The sequence below is a fragment of the Adiantum capillus-veneris genome, chromosome 9 (genome assembly GCF_014529385.1).
Source record: "Adiantum capillus-veneris isolate H3 chromosome 9, ASM1452938v2, whole genome shotgun sequence".
In the NCBI taxonomy this organism is placed as follows: Eukaryota; Viridiplantae; Streptophyta; class Polypodiopsida; order Polypodiales; family Pteridaceae; genus Adiantum; species Adiantum capillus-veneris.
In genome coordinates, this window is record NC_140939.1 from 52,792,753 (window position 1) to 52,811,039 (window position 18,287).

An 18,287-nucleotide genomic window follows, 5' to 3' on the forward strand; every position below is an offset into this window, starting at 1 on the left:
TAGACACCACATTGACTTTTGGTCATTGTGAAAGTGCATCGGCCACTTGATTGTGCTTACCAGCAATGTGAGCAATATGGAAATTAAATTTCAAAATAAAATTACTCCACCTCATTTGTTTGTCGGAAAGCTTAATTTGCATCATAAAATACTTAAGACTTTGGTGGTCGGTTTGTAGAATAAATGGAGTCCCCAATAAGTAGTGATTCCATGTGTCTAGGGCATGTAGAATAGCTAAAATCTCTTTCTCATAAATGCCCAAGTCTCGTTCATCCGTATGCTATGGCATGCCCTTCTTGAAGCAAAGCTGCTCGAAGGCAATCACCACAAGAATCACATTGGACCTCAAATGGCTTTGAGAGATCCGGAAGCATGAGCAACTGGTTGGGAAGTAAGCTTCTTTTTGAGCTTATCAAAAGCATTTTGCTCCTTAGTAGTCCATACATACTTAACGTTCTTTACCAATAAAGCTTCTTAGCTCATGTAGAATCCGGATTAGGCCATGATTTTATTACCTCTAACTTTGATGGATCCATACGGATACCATCTTGAGAGATAATATGACCTAGGTATTGAATCTCTTGAAGGAAAATTTTGCTTTTCTTTTGGTTGAGAAAAAAGTTGTTCTCCCTCAATGCTTGAAAAGTCACTTGGAGATGTTGCTTATGCTCCTCCAAAGATTTGGAGTAGATGATGATATCATCAAAGAACACTCCAGTGAATTTGCAGTGGGGTCAAAAAAGTTTCTCCATTAAGTTTCTCCATTAGACGACTCTGAACGTGGCCGGTGCATTAGTCAAGGCAAAAGGCATTACTAGATATTCATAAAGACCAAATGTTGTACAAAACATGGTCTTTAGGATATCTTCATCCACTATCCTTATTTGATGATAGCCACTTTTAAGGTCAATCCTACTGAAGTAGGTAGATCCTTGTAGCTTATCAAACAGATCTTCTACCCGAGGCACAGAAAATCTATTTTTGCTAGTGATATAATTTAGTGCTCAATAGTCCACACACATACGGTATGTACCATCTTTCTTTCTCACTAAAAGAACTGGAGAACAAAAGGGACAGGAGCTAGGCCTCACCATATCTTTGTCTACCAACTCCTGTACTTGCCTCATGATCTCCTCTTGTTGAGCTTGAGAAACTCAATAAGGAGTCTTGTTAGGTGGTGAGCTTCCTAGAGGAGCTCAATGCGATGGTCATCATCCCCTTGTTTTGGAGGTAAGTCCATAGGGATATCATCAATGAACACATCTTGGAATCCTTTTAGAAAATTAGACAAATCTTACTCTTGTTGATTCCTACCATTTACATTTGAAGAAACATTAGGATCTTTTAGGGACTCTTTGACAAAAATCATGTACGCTTAATTTATCAAAAGCAAGAGTATTTAAAAGTGGTATAGTATGACCAAACTCACTAGCATCTATATACATGTTCTTTCCCCTGTAGGTGAAGTAGATTCTCCTTTCAGGGAATTTCATGTTGGCAGCCATGCGATCAAACCATGGAGCCCCTAGGATAGCATCCTCATGTTGGAGAGGAGAGATGAAAAAGTCTTCTTTGTCGACATAGCTTTGGACATGAATCCTCAACTTCCCAATCAAGGGAGTAACAGAGGCTTGCTGTCCCTTGAAAGCTGTGTCAACCATTATAATGTCTCCCATCTCAAAAGCTTGAATGCCCAACTTGGTGGCCAACTCCATTGATATGAATTTGTGAGTAGAGCCAAGGTCAAACAAGATGAAGGCATCATGCTCTCTTACCTTTCCCCAAGTATAGGAGAGAGGTGCACCTTTGCAATGAGCATCCTCTTTTGGAGCTTTGATGGTTGGTGGAAGCTCTAGGAGTCTCATTGTGAACATTCTTCTTAGAGCAAGAACGATAACCATGTCCTTGCACTTAAAACACTTATGGTTCTTGCAAAAAGCTTCAAGCTCTTCAAGAGAGAGTTTGTTTTTGACTTTGTAAACTCCCTTATCCTTGGACCGATTGTTCTTGTTCTTGTTGTTGTTGGAAGTGCCTTGGGAAGAATTTTGGGCATTGGTTTTCCCCTTGGCATCTCCTTTGTCTTTATTTTCCATGGGCTTGACATTCCGTCTAGCCCCTTGTTGGAAGTTGATGAGCAAAGCAACCATGGTGTGGTAGATTACTTCAATGATAGAACCAAGCCGTTGAGAGTTGACATACTCGGCCATCTCTTCAGGTAATCCCACACAAAACTATTGCTTTTGCTCGAAAAATTTATCTTTTGGAAGACAGTAGCCTTGAGATATAAATTGTGGGATGGGTGTCTAACCTCACTCCTATCTTATTGCAGACATAGCGAGAACCACGAATATAATTGTCAATCCATGGGACGAAGCTGACTCGACTAGTGTATAGAGGTTACAAGAGGTTGTAAATCTTTTGGAAAACAACAAACTCCTCGCATCTAACTCAAGATACACTCAAATGACAAAAATCACCAAAAGCTAGTTGCTCATCGACAAACAAATCACAATCATTATAGGATCAAACAACATCCAAAAGTTACAAAACTTCTAGGACATGTTTAAAGACCTGAGCACACATGTTTATGATCTCAAATCTCACTTTAGGTCAAGTGCGAAAATCACAATTATTAACAGTAGTGAGTTTTTGACCTAGTCGTTTTCAACCCAGAATGCATCTAAATGCTTATGTCCCAATACCCCGCATGTACTTAGTTTATGATTTTTAATCTTAAATTCCTACTTATGATGAAATTAGACCGCGGATTGGCGACACTAAAAGCTACGAATTACCACGAAATGCTTACATCAATGCGTAGAGCTCTTACCTGCGGTTGCAAACGCAACAAATGGCACTACAATGTGACAACCGGGAAGGGAGTAGAAAGCGCAAGAAGGAGAGAAGTGAGAGCTGTTAGCTCAAGCTGTGCTTCTATTATCCAAAACTTATAAATTACTTAAAAAAATTGGATTTTATACCTTAGCCAAGGTTTTTGTGGTCAAAACTAATAATCTGGTAGCTCTAGCTAAAGATAGGTTGATACAATCTCGAAGCTTGTAGTCCCGGCTCATCAATTACACTATTTATCTGAAAAGTAGGAGTTACAACATTCCCAATTCATAAAAAAAATAAGTGCTTTTACAATAAGAAGCTCCGAAAAATGTTATCCGAGTTATTGGAGTTATTCGAGTTAGCTTGCTGCTGCTAACATTTCCCCCTTCTCATCAATTACACTATTTATCTGGAAAGTAGGAGTTATAACATTCCCGATTCATCAAAATAATAAGTTATTTTACAATAAGAAGCTTCGAAAAATATTATCCGAGTTATTGGAGTTATCCGAGTTAGCTTGCTGCTGCTAACATTTTCCCCTCCTCAATTGGGTCATCCCTTGACACAGCTTCATGGACTGAAGTAGTCTTCGGGTTGACGGCTGGCGAGGTGGTCTTTAAAGCATGTAATGCTTTCTCATATCTGACTCTTCTTTTTTTGTAAGGAGCTTGCAAGAATTGCATGGTGACTCTGTTTTTAAGCTCAATGGCTGAATAGACAACAAATCTGGATGTAAGGTTGCTTATCATTGGCCCAAATATCTTCATTCGCCAAGTGAAGAAACCTGTATAGAATTCTTCCTCAAATGACAACATATTGCTAGAGGACAAAAACATGCATCGGACATAGAAGCTGTAAAGGACTTCTTCGAAAGGCTGGCCACTTAAGTCATAACGAGGTCATAACAGAGACCCTTATTGCCCTCGAGGAAAGACATCCATGGAGCTCTGGCTTGCTCAGGCTCGTGAAAAGCTTGAATACAGGTGAGCAGCATTCTGCAAATCTTATATAGCATGGCACATGAGAGGTCAGGAAGGCTCTTGAAGAAAGTCATGGCACCCTTAGGGTTTTCACCATGCATTCTTCTATTGCTGGTCCCTGCTCTGGAGGTGGTAGTCGTGGGTAGTTCAGCCATGTAGGCCTCTTCTTTCTCAGTGCTTCATATGCTTTCCAGGTCCTTACCCTTGGTACAAGACAAAATGTTGGGTCTTTTTGGAGGGCTGCAGGTGCTCTTGTGAATATAATTAGATATCTCAAATTGTTTCTCAACCAGCTCTTTCTCCACTTGGAGTGGATATCCTCTAAGCCTTCCTCTTGCATATCCTTGTATAATTTTTTCTTTACCTGTAATAGCTCCACTTTGATCAAGGGGTATGGCAGTGATTGCTGATGCCACTGAGCATTGATTTGGTTGGGAGTGAATTGAGTTACATTGACTGAGTGGAGAACTCTCAACTCCCAATCTATTGTTGCTTTCCATTTAGCATTTGTTTCCTAGGCAATCTGCTCTTTGAGTGCATCTTCCTCATCTTTAGAAAGATGGACCATGGACATTTGCTCAGCTTCAGTGAGTGGTACTTGAAAGTCCAACTCTCCTTCTAGCCCTTCTGACGGCTGTGTTTCCATCTCAACAAATGAGTCTGAGGGTATGTCAATAGTTGGTTGTTCAGAGGTACCTTCTTCTTCCTAATGTTCTGGTTGTCCCTCGCTCAGCACTTGATTGACTCTCTTTAATTCGGCTATCTCTTTGAGTAGTTGCTCTTGTCTTTGGACCTGCATCAATCCAAGGTCACGTCTTTGTGATTGTTCTAGCTTTAGCTCTAGCTCAAGATCCTTGTTTCTCTTTTTCTAAGTCTTATAATTATAGACTTCATATGTACCTTGATCAAAGTGGCAACATGATTTTCTCTTATCTGTCTCAAAAAGGCTGCCTAATTATTGATCCTTTGCTCAGAGTACTGAAGAGAAGCATTTTCTACATCAAGCCGCACTTGGATCTTTTGTACTGACAAAGTAGTGGTTATAATTTAATTGGTTACTTCTGTCAGTTTTTGATCTTTACTTTTGCAGGCATGGGATAACTTGGTTAGAAGCTAGAAGCTCTCCCAGCTCTTCCATTTCTTTCTGTTGCTTCTCTTTGTTAAGCTGGTGCTGTCAAGCTTGGAGTAGGTGATAAGCTTTCCACTAAAGCTAGAGAAGGAGAGAGAGAGAGAGTCTTCTTGCTTCACACATGTACTAATGTGTGTGTGTGTGCAATAATGCCTTTGAAAAATTAGTCCCCCATTAGGAGATTTTGGAGGTCATTTGGAGGGCCTTCTAAGAAATTCTATTTCTCTGTCTAGAAAACGTTCTTAAAATATACTTGCACTTGTTGTGTACGTCCAAAAAGAAAACTGAACACTCTGAAAAGTGAAGCTAACTTTTCAAAAATCTTTGAAAACGGTCACTTTTTCATTCAATGCGTGTGTCGTTTCCATGAAGTACATGACGCTCATTCAATATAGCTTTCATCATCATTGAAATTAAAAAGATCACAAAATTATTAGTTGGTGTTAGAATTTAAAGTTTTTGATACTTCCAATGCTTTCAAAATAACCAAAAACTTAAAAAATGTCTATGTACTTGCCTCAATCTGACAGCGAAAGAGGGAGAAATTGTCAAAATACCCCTAAAAAGGAGATTTTGTCTCACGGCACGCGAGGGACCATCTGGAAAATTCCAAATGGCCCTCCGCGCGCAGTGAGGCAAAAAATAAAAAAAGTCGATCACGGAGTGCAAAGGGTTATCTAGAAGTCTCCAGACGGTCCCTCACGTGCCATGATCCAAAATCCCCTTTTTAGGGTTTTTTTGGCGATTGCTCCCTCTCCGGGTGTCAGATGATTGCGGCAAGTAGATAGGCATTTTTTTAGGTTTGTGGACGTTCTGGATGCATTGGCGGTGTCAAAAGCTTCAACTTCTAACACCAATTGACAGTTTTGTGATTTTTTAAAATTTCAATGATGACAAAAACCATATTAAATGAGCATCACCTACCTCATGAAAAAGACATTCACATTGAATGAAAAGGTACCCGTTTTCAAGGACCACTGACACCTTTTTCATATTTTTCTTAATATCAATCTATTTTTAACGTAAGCTCTTCTTTCATTGGAGGAGCGCTTTTTCCTCTCTCTTCTAAAAGGCCCTCCAAAAGACCTCGGAAATCTCCTAATGTCTCTCTCTTGGTCGACCCCTCTTGCTATTTGCTCATGCTCACACCCTATTGGCCCATGCCAGGCTTAGCTAATGAAATTTAAAGAGCATAAGTGATAGCCTTTTGACATGTGTCCCCCTTTCCCCTTTTGTGAGAGCTTTATGTAATTAATAAATGCAACTAAACTCTCATTGGACCCCTTTGCCTCCTGGCCAATAGGAATTAGGCAAGCCATTGGGCTGCTGAATGCTCATTGGACCCTTGGGAGACTGTCCAATCTTCTAGAGGATTGGTTATTTTATTAAGTGTTTTTAAATTAATTAAACTAGATTTACTCTCTCATTGGTCCACCTCCATGGCCATCCAATAGGGATTGAGTACACCTTGTGGGCATCTGGGCTAGGGAGCTGACATGTGTCCCTCTTTCTCCTTGTATGTAAAGGAAGCTTGTGAGTGTGTGTGTGTATTTATCTCTCATCCCCTACTTCTTGGGCTCGCCCCCTCCTTTGTAGGACTTGGGAAGACTTTTTTACACACATACAAAGCATCCAAATTTCCTAGCTTAACCATTGGACACAACCTTTGAATTTTGAAACCTTAGCATTTTGGAAGTCTTAATAGGCTGAACCTTAGGGTCTTTAAAGCCCATTGTTGCACATTGCTCTTTTGCAGATGGCCACCCCCTTTGGATCCCTACTGTGGGCGGTCTGCCAGCTTAACCAATATTCTAGATTTTTCTCCCCTGGCACTCCCCATATTAAATGATCAATTGAACATGAGAAAATCATTTAGGACAATTAAATATTAGTTATTATGACATTACCTCTCTCTTGAAATCATAATCGTCCTTGACTATGGGGAAGCTAAAGCATATTCATTAGTCCTTTTTCCTAGCGGGTAGAGGATCCCTATGTTACCCTACGACATCGTTCCAGAACGGGTGACTAGTCCATTTGGCGCTTGAGAGCCTAAGCTGCCGCAAGCATGTCTGCACATTAGTCCTATCAATCTTCCATAGTAGAGTGACAAGCTCTACTTGATGTTTGGGAGATGTCGTCTTCGCAAACTTGATCTAAGCATGCATACTACTTCATTTTTGTGCACAATAAAGAAAAAGAGAGTCTTATAAGACAAAAGCTTTGTTCATTGTTAACATTTGTACATTTGCTTACTCTAGGGAAGCATTGTAAGCATTGACAACGTTTAGGTTATCCTTTAATTGTGTGCCTTGCATCCATCTAGCATCTTCAAAAGGATAATTCTTAAACTTAATAAGATCTCATCGGATAGTCTTACCGCCTCTTATTACCTTGTCTTCATGTCGGAGAATGGACTCGGGCTGCAACACCTCTTCTTGGTCCTTGATCTCTGGTGGGTCTTCAATGGTAGGTTCTTGAGGTGTCTCTCCTTTGTAAGGCTTTAGTAGGCTCACCTGGAGAGCATTGTGTATGAGCCAATGGTTGGGCAACTTGAGTTGATAGGACATCTCATTGATTGGCCTAAGAATCTAGAAGGGACCATAGTACCTTTTTGCTAACTTAGCATAGTACTTTTGGTGTCCCGTAGGATTCTTGCCCATTGTGTGCCTTAATCAAGCCTTGGTGGGAAATTTGAGTAAGACCCAATCATTTTCTCTAAAGGCTTGGGCTCTTCTGTGCTTGTCAGTAGTAGCCTTTTGCCTTTGTTGTGAGTTAGAAATAGCATCCTTAATCTTTTGGAAAGATTCTTGTGCAACGAAGATCTTCCCATGTACCTTAAGTAGCAGGGGAGTTTTTGATCTTCCCTCTATTACCTCAAAGGGTGCTTTTTGTTGGAATTAGGGTTGCAGAGAAACGCACACAGCTTGGAGAAGATGAAGGAAGCTCAAGGCACACAATAGAGAGTGTGTTACTTAGTGTGCAATGGAAAGATAGATAGCCCTAGAGTGATGGAAATATATACAATGCACGGGGAAAAAAACCTCCTAAAGAAGGAAAAAATGCCCCGGCGGTCCTAGTGTGTTCACACACATCACTACCACATGTATATGGTAACAAATCTCCCTTGGAGTGATGCGGTGAACGAGAGCTGGCACATGAGTAAAGGGAAGTGCCATGCCCTGAGGACATGATCAGTCCATAGAGGGGAGTAAGCCCAAAGCTTTGCGAAAAGATTCAAGATTCTCACAAGACAATGCCTTTGTGAAAAGATCTGCAAGGTTGTCCTGTGTTGGCACATAAGCCAAGCTGATCTCTCCTGCTGAGAGCCTCTCCCTGATATAGTGGTAATGCACCTCAATGTGCTTTGTGCAAGCATGAAAAACTGGGTTCCTTGCAACTGCCAATGCGCTCTAACTGTGAGTGTAGATAGTGTTGGCAGTGTCCTGTCCAACACCCAAATCACCCATAAGGCGCCTGAGCCATACACACTCAACCGTAGCTGTGAAGACTGCCCTATACTCAGCCTCACAACTTGAAGTGGCAACAGTAGGTTGCTTCTTGCTCAACCATGATATACATGAACTGACAAGCATGAAACAAAAACCACTTGTGGACACTCACGTGTCAAAACAACCAGCCCAATCCGAGTCCGAAAAAGCATGTAAGTCTGGCGTCAATGATCCCCCCTTGGGATAAAACAAGCCAAGATGTAAAGTGCCACTAAGGTAGCGGAAAATCCTCTCGACAGCCTGCCAATGCTTAGACCCTGGGCTATGCATAAATTTCCTGACCTGTGAGACTGCATACTGAATATGTGACCTCGTGTTGCATGCATAAATGAGGCAGCCAACAACAGTTTGGTAAAGAGTGACATCAGCAGGATCGCCAGCATCATATAGACTCAACTTCAAACCTGTTTCCATGGGAGTGGCAATAGGTTTGCAATCCTCAAGTCCAAACTTACATAGCAATGTTTCTATATAGCTTTGCTGACACAAAGCAATACCACCATCACACTGCTTAAAATGTATACCCAAGTAATGATGCAACAGTCCCAAATCTTTCATCTTGAAAGTAGCATTAAAATCAGCCTTAAATTCAGCAATATGTCTCTCATTTGGTCAAGTGATTAGCAAATCATCGACATAAAGAACCACAATGAGAAGTACATCATCCTCACGCTTTACATACAATGTGCTTTCTGTTGGACTGTTAGAAAAGCCTCGTTTAACCAAATGATTGTCAGCTCTCTCATACCAAGCACGAGGAGATTGCTTCAACCCATACAAAGCCTTCTTACATCTGCACACTTTGTCCTCTTGTCCTTTTATGACAAAACCGCGAGGCTGCGTTACATAAACTTCCTCAAATATGTCACCATTCAAGAAAGCAGTAACAATGTTTAATTGATGTACATCCCAACCAAAATGAGTTGCCAATGCACATAGAAAACGCACAGTAGTCATACGACAAGTGGGAGCAAAAGTCTCTTCATAATCAATGCCTTTTCGCTGTGCATAACCCTTTGCAACAAGTCGAGCCTTATGGCGATCGATCTCACCATCCGGCTTGAGTTTTAATTTGTAAACCCACTTCGTACCAATGGCCTTTTTGCAAAGAGGCAAATCACATAGAGTCCATGTGTCATTTTCTATAAGTGCATCATATTCTGATTGCATGGCAGCCATCCAATTTTCTGAATTCTGTGCTTCATCAAAAGACAGAGGCTCCTCAACATCATGTAAGCTAGACACAACCAAAGCATAACAATCTGATGCAAAGGATGCATGGCAAGAGCCTGAACGAGTATGACTAGACAAAGGTGCATCCAATTTACTGTCACGCAAGTGTGCACCAGCCATTTTGGCATACCTCTAGCCTGCTCATTTTCAGCCCTTTCCTCATCAAGTACATCATCTGCATTAGTAATAGGCTGATCTAAAACATTTTCAGAAACCCCCATAGGCTGTACATTTGTCTCATTGGAGCTTACATTCGTATTTCCACCACTGAAAAGAGGCAACAAAGTGTCATAAATGTTTTGTGAGCTTACATTACTGTCTCTAGTACATGACAGCAAGGGCTGAACAGAATCTTCCACAAACACTACATCCCGAGAAAGAAGAATACGTTTTGTTTGCGGATGATACAACCTGTAACCTTTGCTTTCAGCACTATAACCAACAAAAATTCATTTGACAGCCTTATCATCCAATTTTCTGCGCTGCACTTGTGGCACCAAAGCATATGCTAAACAACCAAAAACACGCATGTACTCAATAGAAGGCTTTATATCATGCCATGCTTCATATGGAGTAATACACTGCAAAGCTTTCGTAGGACACCTGTTAAGTACATAAGTGGCACACATGATGGCCTCAAGCCAAAAAGAATGTGGCAAAGCTTGACTTTTGACCATACATTGTGCCATTTCCGTGAGTGACCTGTTTTTCCTCTTAGCAACACCATTTTGTTGAGGTGTATAAGGCACTGTACATTGGTGTTTTATCCCACGACTAGCCAGAAATGCATTAAATTCATGAGACATATACTCCCCCCCTCGATCGGAACAGAGGGTGTCCATAGTACATTTCGAGACATTTTCAGCCATAGCTAGAAATTGTTTGAAGCACATAAGAACTTCGGACTTCGCTTTAAGCGGAAATACCCATGCATGCCTGGAGTAATCATCAATGAAAGTCATGAAGTACAAGTAATTGCCCAAGGACGGAGTTTGCATGGGCCCACAAACATCACTATGCAGAAGCTGCAACCTGCAGCTGAACCATCCTTTGGAAATTTAGAACGCTGCATCTTACCCAAAATACAGCCTTCACAAACATGTTTGATAGGTGCTTCAAGAGGCGGCAAAGAAGCAACCATATCAGATTTCTGCAAACGCAGCAAACTGGAAAAATTCAGATGACCAAAACGGGCATGCCAAATTTTTGCATCTGAAATAGCCCTTGAATCTGCAACAGCATTTTCAAAATTTTGTCCACACTTGTCATACAAAGTGGGATTATACAGCCCATGGCACAATAAGCCAGATGCAGCAATTTCTTGACCAAAACTGAGATCATGAACTGTACATCTGTCATCCACAAATTTGACTACAAGTCCAAGTCTAGCAAGTGCGGATACAGACAAGAGATTCTTCTTGATCCCAGGTACATAAAGTGCATCGACAAGTGTGAAGGAAATGCCATTAGTAGCAGTGAGCACAATCTTTCCAACTCCCTGAACTGGATAAGAGGAGTTGTTGGCACAAGTGACTGAATTCCCATGAGGGACAGACTCAAGAGAGGTAAACAATTCACGATGTGAGGTAATGTGCTTTGTAGCACCACTATCGAAATACCACACATGTGAATCTATAGCAACTGACAAGCATGCATCATGGACAACACGATTGTAAGTGCACTCTGTGCTAAAATCCCATTCTGCATCAACATCAGCAACACAGTCTCCTTTCATAGAAGACTCAACAATGGATGCATTTGTAGTGGAACCAACATTTGCAGTGGAACCACCCTCTTTCTTCTTAGCCTCTTTGGCATTCAACTTAGGACACGACTTCATCAAGTGATCATTGGCTTTACAATAATGGCAACGCATCTTCTTTTTTCCCTTATCACCTGAATTTCCGGACGAATTGCTGCTAGCAGAAGCATTAGGAACATAATTTTTTCCACTCGCAGCAGAACCATAAGAAGTGGCTGCATTGCTGTTACCACCCTTTCTTTGAGAAGCAATAAAAGCCTGTTCAATTGTATGCTGTCTAGTCCTGTTTTTTTTGGAAAGTGACTCTTGCAACAGCAATGTGCATAATGCATCAAACTTGACAACTTTTGGATTTCCTTGGGTCATAAGTCTCCAAGTACTAGAAAAAGTCTGGTAAGAATCTAGTAAGGCATCAAGAACAATCTGCACAAGGGAACTGTATGTAATGACTTCTCCAGCAGAAATAAGTTGCTTATTGATATCCTTGACACTAGCAAGGAAAGTGTCCATATCATCTTCCTCATGCATAATCTTTGACTCCAGCTCTTTACGCAGCAAAGCAAGTTTAGCCTCATTGCGACTTGCATAAAGACTAGCTAAAATATCCCAAGCCTGTTTTGCAGATTTCGCTAAACGGATGTGAGGAACAATGGTGCGCTTCACAGACAACACAATCCATGCATGAGCCTGCGCATCCTTAACATCCCAATGAGCTTGTTCTATCGTAGGCAAAACAACTCTAACAACTGCAATCCTTGCAGCAAGACCTGCAACATCCTCAACATCGCCTACATCCTCAGAACCAGGACGTACATCAATGCCCTGCACAATGTTCTAGACACCCTTTGACACAAGAACATGTTGCATCATATAAGCCCACATAGGGTAGTTGTCCCCATCCAACCTGTCCTCAGCAGCAAACATCTTGAACACATTTGTGTTGTTGTTGTCAACCATGGTAAATGCTGCACTTGATGTGAAAATTGCCCGAAAATAGGAGAAACGGAGCGGGAACAACCTGTGCTATATAGCACAAACTGTAGAAGACTATAAGGTACCTGTTATGCAAAAAACGGCACTCACAAAATTTTAGCACAAAATGACGAAATAGCCTGTGTAGTATTGCCTGTATTGGAAACGGAGGCCAAAATGAGCCCAAATCAAAATTCTGAGCAGACCGAGCTCTAAGGCTTTCCGAAAATATTTATCGAATTGCGAACGCTCGCCAAAGCTCATCGAAATCGGAGAAAGTAAGCAGGCGTGTGCTGGAGCAGGTGGCGACTAATCACGGGAGGACGTGACCTGCTCTGATACCAATTGTTGGAATTAGGGTTGCAGAGAAACGCACACAGCTAGAGAAGACGAAGGAAGCTCAAGGCACACAATAGAGAGTGTGTTACTTAGTGTGCAATGGAAGGATAGATAGCCCTAGAGTGATGGGCGTATATACAATGCACGGGGGAAAAAACCTCCTAAAGAGGAAAAAATGCCCCGGCGGTCCTAGTGTGTTCACACACATCACTACCACATGTATATGGTAACACTTTTCCCGTGGAAGTATGTACAATGTTATTGTAGGCATACTCCACTAAGGGTAAGTACTTATCCCATTGGGATCTTTAATCTACTTCCGTTACATAGTCTTTTAGTAGATCAAGAATTCTTACGTTAGCTATTTCACTTTGGCCATCCATTTACGGGTGATAGGCCAAAGAGAAGTTTAGAATTGTCCCTAAACTCTCAAAGAGACCCTTCCAAAAATTACTGGTCATTCTAGGATCTCTATCAGACACCATGGACATTGGCAAGCCATGGTACTTGAAGATTTGTGAAATGAAGAGGGTTGCCATTTAATGGGCTTTGATAGTCTTTTTGACAGGTATAAAATGAGCTTGTTTACTAAACCTGTCTACTATCATCCGTATTCCCGTATTCCCATGGATAGACTTAGGCAATTCAAAGATAAAATCCATGGATATGCTCTCCCATGGTGAATTAGGGACTGGCAAAGGTTGAAGCAATCCAGGTTGCTTCCCTCTATCAAACTTCATCTTTTGGCATACCACACATTTAGAAACATACTCTTGTATGTTTGCTTTCATGGTAGGCCAATAGAAATATGTTTCAATCCCTTTTAGGGTAGACTAAATCCCTCTATGCCTTGCATAAGGAGGAGCATGAGATTCATACATTACTTTCTCACGGAGTGAGTTAGTAATGCATAGTCTATTGCCATAGAGAAGATAACCATCTTGTAAAGTAAATGGTTCCTCTTTCTTCCCTAGTGCAAGGGCTGAAATCACATCTCTAAAATCGGGATCAATAGCATACTCATCTATCATAGAAGATAGATCATTGTGAGTTGCTATGGAAACCGCAGTCACTCTCCTACGTCTTGAGAGTGCATCGGCTACTTGATTATGCTTGCCAACAATGTGAGCAATATGGAAATGAAATTGCAAAAGGAAATTTGCTCACCTCATTTGTTTGTTGGAAAGCTTGGTTTGCGTCATGAAGTACTTAGGACTTTGGTGATCCATTTGCAGAATGAAAGGAGTCCCCAATAAATAGTGCTTCCATGAGTCTAAGTCATGTAGAACTACAAGGAGTCCCTGTTCATATATGGCTAGAGCTTGCTCAATAGGGTCGAGCCTTTGACTTTCATAGGCTATGGCGTGCCCTTCTTGGAAACATCTCCAAGCGTCACATTGGACCTCAAATGGCTTTGAGAGATCCAGTAGTGTAAGCAGAAGTTGAGAGATAAGCTTTTCTTTAAGCTTTTTGAAAGCATTGTTCTCCTTGGCAGACCATGTATACCTCATGTTTTTCTTTGTTAGGTCATGTAATGGTCTTGCTATTAGTGAGAACTTTTCTATGAAGCATCTATAGTATGCACACATACCTATAAATATTCTTAGTTCATGAAGATTCCTTGGTTTAGACCATCCTTTTATTACCTCTAACTTTCATGGATCCATTTGGATGCCATATTGAGAGATAATGTGACCTAAATATTGAATCTCTTGCAAGAAAAATTCACTTTTCTTTTGATTAACATAAAGTTTATTCTCTCTTAGAACTTGAAATACTACATGGAGGTGTTGCTTGTGTTCGTCTAATGAATTAGAGTAGATGATGATATCATCAAAGAACACTCCAGTAAAGGTTCGATGAGGCTAGCTTCTCCATCAAGTGGTTGAATGTGGCTGGTGCATTGGTCAAGCCAAAAGGCATGAAAATATATTTGTAAAGACCAAATGTAGTGCAAAATGTGGTCTTTACAATGTCTTGATCCACTATCCTTATTTGATGATAGCCACTTTTTAGGTCAATCCTACTGAAGAAGGTGGACCCTTGTAGCTTATCAAATAGGTCTTCTACCCGTGGAACGGGAAACCTATTCTTGATAGTGACCCTATTTAGTGCTCTATAGTCGACACACATACGATATGTGCCGTCTTTCTTTTGCACTAATAGCACAAGAGAACAAAATGGAGATGAGCTAGGCCTAACCATGCCCTTCTCAACTAACTCATGCACTTGCGGCATAATCTCCTCTTGTTGAGCTTGAGAAACTCTATAAGGAGGTTTATTGGGCGGTGAACTTTGTGGAAGAAGTTCCAATGGCATGGTCATCATTGCCTCATTTAGGAGGTATCTTAGAAGGGATGTCGTCAATAAAAACATCTTGAAACCCTTTGAGAAAATTCGATAACTCTAATTCTTTGTGATTGTTTATATTTTCTTTTGTTAAAGCATTAGGTTCATTTTGAGAATCTTGGACAAAAATCATGTACGCGGAAATAGAGCTCTTTATTGACTTGTTAAAAGCTTGCTCTATGTACAATGGGTATGGTGTTACCCATTTGCTTAGCATCTAAGTACATAACTTTTTCCCTGCCGTAAAGTAGATTTTCCTTTCAAGGAATTTAACATTGGCAGTCATGCGATCAAGCCATGGTGCCCCTAGGATTACATCCTCGTGCTTGAGAGGAGAGATAAAGAAGCCCTCTTTGTCCACATAGCTTTGGACATGTAGCCTCAATTTCTCGATTAAGGGAGTGACTGAAGCTTCTTGCCCGTTGAAAGCACCATCTGCGGGTAGGACATCTCCCATCTCATAGGCTTGGATGCCTAGCTTGGTGGCCAACTCTGTGGATATGAAATTGTGAGTAGAACTAGGGTCAAAGAGAATAAAAACATCTTGTTCTCTTAACTTTCCCCAAGCATGGCATAGAGGAGATCCTTTGTGGTGAGTTTCCTCCTCTTGGATTTCAACCAAGGTAAATCTAGGAAGCTCATGGCGGGTGTTCTTTTGGGGACAAGCGCAGTACACTTGCCCTTGCTCGCCGCACTTGAAACAATTGTTATCCTTGCGATAACACTAAAGCTCTTCAAGAGAGAGTTTGTTTTTGCCTTTGTAAACTCCCTTCTCCTTAGATTAGACCCTGTTATGGTGCGTGTCCTTTGGGAGTTGACATACTCTGCCATTTCTTCAGTTAAGCCCGTACATAATTGTTGCTTTTGCTCTTCAAAATCCGACTATTTGAAGACAATGTCTTTGAGTTGTAGGTCCCAAAACTTGTCTACATATTTGTGAATGGATTCGTAGGGAGAGAGCTTCAGGATTTGCCATTCGGTGAGTACTTTGTCTTTGGCATCAGTGGCCAAAAATTGCTTCATAATGGAAGCTCTTAAAGCTTTCCATGTTCATGGAGCTTCACCGTTGGCCCTGATGCATGGTTTTTAGGACCCCTTCTGAAGATGCAATAAAGGCACAGTCAGTTGTTGGGGAGATGAGGATACTCTAGTCCAAGGGATCTCGAAAGAGAAGAAAAAATCTACTTCACAAGCACCAAAGAGTAAAAAGTGCCATGGACAGAAGATACGTGGGAACGAGCTCTTATGCATGCCTACAACCTATATCTTACAGAATAGCCCATTCTAGGTGTGAATTTCTAGTGAAATTTACACGAGGATGTTCGTGTGGACTCACAACACAGCATACTCCGTTTTCACTTTTTTACCGACAGTAAATATTTTTTACCACAGTAAATATTTTTTACCTACAGTAAATATTTTTCACCTACATGGTAAATACAAATCACTTTTTACCTACAGTAACTTTCTTTACCCATGGTAAATATTTTTTACTGCACCATAAGTATTTGGTAGGTAACAGTTCACTGTTACTAGAAGCAGTGATTGGGCATCAACAATGCAGTTACAGGAGGAGAAAAGGGGAAAATCTTATGGTAAAGGTGAGTCAACAGGGATAAAGACTTTTGAGTTGAAAAGAGACATGCTGATTTTTTCAAAGAACACATGTCAAAAGAAGCCATGGTTGAGGATTTTTTGAGAATTTGATATTCAGGAGGACCCAGCAGGTCCCCCCTTGACATGTGCAGAACCTCCAGTTTCAACAGCCACCTACCTGCTCTTAAATGCTGGTCAAGGCCTTATCCCCATGTGTCACAATCAGAAAAATCAGCATTTACCCTCCCCTCTCACATCACTCTAGAGAATATCTTGATGGTGACATATCAGGTGACCTCAATCTGTTGACCACCCTAAGCAAAAAGTAACCCCAATCAGCGGATTTAAGCATGTTTATCCCTAATCCTAAACCCTCTCAGAAACCTATATAAGGAGGCCTTCTCTCACTCAAAACAACACTTCACCCACTTCACCAAGCAACGAAGCTATGACGACATTGCTCACAACGAGGAGCTATGGATGGAGCTCTGCTCTCTCTCCCTCTCTCTCTCCCTCTAGTATGCTACATTACTAGCCCTAAAACCTAAATAAGGAGTCTTCTCTCATGCTCCATGGCCACCATCCTCGCCATCATTCTCTAAGGTATTGATGTGTTGCTAGTAGGATCATACCTACTTGCTGGGTTGATTGTTTTTGACAAGGGATTATGCCATCCTTGGCTTGCTTCTCTATATCCTTGTTATGTATGATCAGATGCCGTTGTATTGTTAAGCTGATGTCTTGTGTATATATATGCTACATAAGGTCCCTAAGCTTCGTTTCTATGTGTTTTGCCATATGTTTTGGATGCCATCATAATGCCAGAAGTATCACTTGCCTATGTGCACTATGTGTGAGGTCCCTAAACCTCTTAATTTAGGGTGGTGCCCCCTTTGTTTTGTTCTTTGCTTGTTTGCATGAGGCGTGGTTTGTGGAGTGTGCACGAGTACAGAGGCCACCCGATTGCACTGCTCTTTTTCCCACTCTCAGCCCGTAGGCTAGACCACCATTGCCTGGCGGACTTTTTAAAGTACACAGCTACATGACATAGATTAGAGGACTCCGTGAAGCCCTCATCTCCAAACACTGCATCGAACTATTGGATAAAGGCCAAGACTTTGTCCATAGCACCAAAGGTGCCATCGTAGGTAAGGAAAGAGATGCTCTTTCCTCCCTCTTCAAACTTCTTGAGCTTGGATGACCTCTTCCATGTGGCATAGGATTTCCTATGGCCTCTTCTTTTTCATGGCTCAAAAGTTGCACCATCACTTTCTTCAAAAGATGAAGAATTTGAGGAAAATGGAGAAGAGGGTGACCTGTTTCTCGCCTTTTTCTTGCCTTGATCTTCTTTGTCTTCACCATCACTTTCATGAGAGGAAGAGGATGAAGATGATGGAGAAGAGGGTGTCCTCTTTCTCACCTTTTTCTTCTCTTGCTTTTTGTCATCCCTCTTTGAATTATGGTGTGGAGAAGCATGCAATTGTCTTCTCCATTTTGGAGGTGATGGAGAGCGTTTAGCCCGCCGTCTTCATGGAGCCATCTCCGCCGAGGTGGTAGGAGACTCACTTCTTTCTCATTCC